The 2458-nt window shown below is 46.9% G+C and overlaps 1 pseudogene; it reads left to right on the forward strand.

Moving 5' to 3' along the window:
• The first annotated feature begins 342 nt into the window (after positions 1 to 342).
• LOC112060447 (olfactory receptor 11A1-like) lies at positions 343 to 1404 on the forward strand (annotated as a pseudogene).
• The last annotated feature ends 1054 nt before the right edge of the window (positions 1405 to 2458 follow it).

Genomic DNA, 2458 nt, shown 5'->3' on the forward strand with positions numbered 1-2458 from the left:
GCCATTGTTCTGCTCTGATAAACCAGGTAGTTAAACATGTGATTATTTGAACCAACACATTTCTATACAGTTGTACCTATAAGCCCCATCCCCAGCATATTTGAAAGCTTGGTGCCATCTGTTTCCAGGGAGATTAATGTTTTGTTTAACCTAAAGCCTGGTCAGATATTGAATCAGTCCCACGGATCAAGAGATCGCATTTCCCCTCCCCTGGCCTCCATTCTACACTCACTCATTCTGGTAGCCAGCAGAGGGAGAAAATGAAAACAGTGCTGAAGTTTTCTTGAGTGAATGTTCTTTGTTTATGTGGCAGAGTTCATTTCTTTCCCATAGACACACCCCATGGTGAACACAGAACAGGGAAATGGAACGTCTCTCAAGGAATTCATCCTCCTGGGATTTGGGGATCTCCCAGAACTGCAGACCCTTCTCTTCCTGCTGTTTCTAATGATCTGCATTGCGACCGTGGCTGGGAACATCCTCATCATTGTGCTAGTTGTGCCTGATCAGCACCTGCACACCCCCATGTACTTCTTCCTGGGGAACTTGTCCTGCTTGGAGACCTGCTACACCTCTACCATGCTGCCCAGGGTGCTGGCCAGTCTCCTGACTGGGGACAGAACCATTTCATTCAATGGGTGTCTCACACAATTTTATTTCTTTGGTTCTCTAGTAGCTACGGAATGCCTTCTCCTGTCAGTGATGTCTTACGATAGGTATTTAGCGATATGCAATCCAATGCACTATGTAGTCTGTATGAGTGTCAAGTCTTGCCTGCAGCTTGCAGGTGGCTCTTGGATAGGTGGATTCCTGGTGGTAGCATAACAACGTTGTCCATATGTCAGTTAATGTTCTGTGGCCCTAACGTTATTGATCATTTCTATTGTGATTTTATCCCCCTTGTAAAGCTCTCCTGCAATGATCCACACCTGATGGAAACATTGGCTTTCAGACTCACTTTCCTTTCCTCACTGATCCCATTCCTACTTACCTTGATGTCCTACATCTGCATCATCGCCACCATCCTGAGAATCCCATCCACCGCCAGAAGACAAAAGGCCTTTTCCACCTGTTCCTCCCACCTCATTGTGGTGAGCATTTATTATGGAACTCTGCTGATTGTCTATATGTTACCAACCACCAACATCCTGAGCGACTTAAAGAAAGTTAAGTATCAGAGGGGTAGTCGTGTTAGTCTGAATCTGTAAAAAGCAACAGAGGGTCCTGTGGCACCTTTAAGACTAAAAGAAAGTTCTGTCTGTTGTCTACACAGTCCTGACTCCCCTGGTCAATCCCCTCATCTACAGCCTGAGAAACAAAGAGGTGCAGGAGGCCCTGAGGAAAGCTTGCAGGAAATTCATATTTGGACTATGCGAACCGGTCAATTTCATTGGGTTAAAATAGATATAACATGGGCTGGGGTAGGGCCTGAACCAAAGACTGCTGAAGTCCCAAGTCATATTTCTCTGAGCTTCATTGGTCTTCAAGTCATGCTCTTAAAGATCACAGCTCTGGGAGAAAGTGGACAGGGAGAGACTTCTTAAATCCTAAGGTGCCACAAGTACTCCTGTTCTTCTTTTTTCTTAAATCCTGTGACTCCAGCCTTTTTAGAACCTATATAAGATACCGCAGGTGGGTACTACTGGGCTGGTGGGACACTTGAATTTGTGGCTGCTCAAAGTTCAGAGAATGAGGGGAGATTGTGCTCAGTGAGAGGGTTCAGGGAAGTGGACTCAGCTGGAACACTGGGCATCTATTCCGGGTAGGGTGAGAGACTTCTAGATATACACACAAACCCCTGAACAATCAGACATCTGCATTCTAAAAATACAGAGTTGCAATGTCAGCATAGAACTCCAATGTTAGAAAATTGAATAATTAACTTTCTTTTCATAGAGTGTATTTCATCCCCAGGCTTCATTCAAAGGAAGAGAAAAGCCAAAGGAAACCCTCTGATCTGTGCCCCAGAACAAAAGACACCAGGACAGGACTCGGATTTATCCATTTTTCAGCAATAATTCAGGGCCAGTTGTTTCCAGATACTTAGGGCCCAATTGGGATTTTCCAAAGCCTCTGGGCACCTGACTAGCAGGTGGGGCCCTGGAGGAGAATCAGGCAGGGAAACGCCCACCTTCCCCAGGTTGGTGCATTGCTATGCGGCCTCGGCGTCCGGATGTCTGGTGTGGGGCTCCACAGGGCACGGCCAGTGGCACCTGTTCCCCATTTACTTGAAACACTTGGGTGCCTGCAGGGTTTTCCGGCAGCCAAGCTGCGTTTGTGAATCCGAGAGGGTTGGAATCACTCAGTGTATTCTTGGCAGGAAACCAAATATCCAGAGTCCCAGTCCAGTGCCCTGTCTGCTCCAGCACGTCCAATTGCATTTGACAATGGGACTGAAGGGTGTGAGGTGCCCAACTCTCATTCACTGTCCATAGGATTTGGTTGCCTAACATCGGCC

The sequence above is a fragment of the Chrysemys picta genome, chromosome 13 (assembly GCF_011386835.1).
Source record: "Chrysemys picta bellii isolate R12L10 chromosome 13, ASM1138683v2, whole genome shotgun sequence".
NCBI lineage: Eukaryota > Metazoa > Chordata > Testudines > Emydidae > Chrysemys > Chrysemys picta.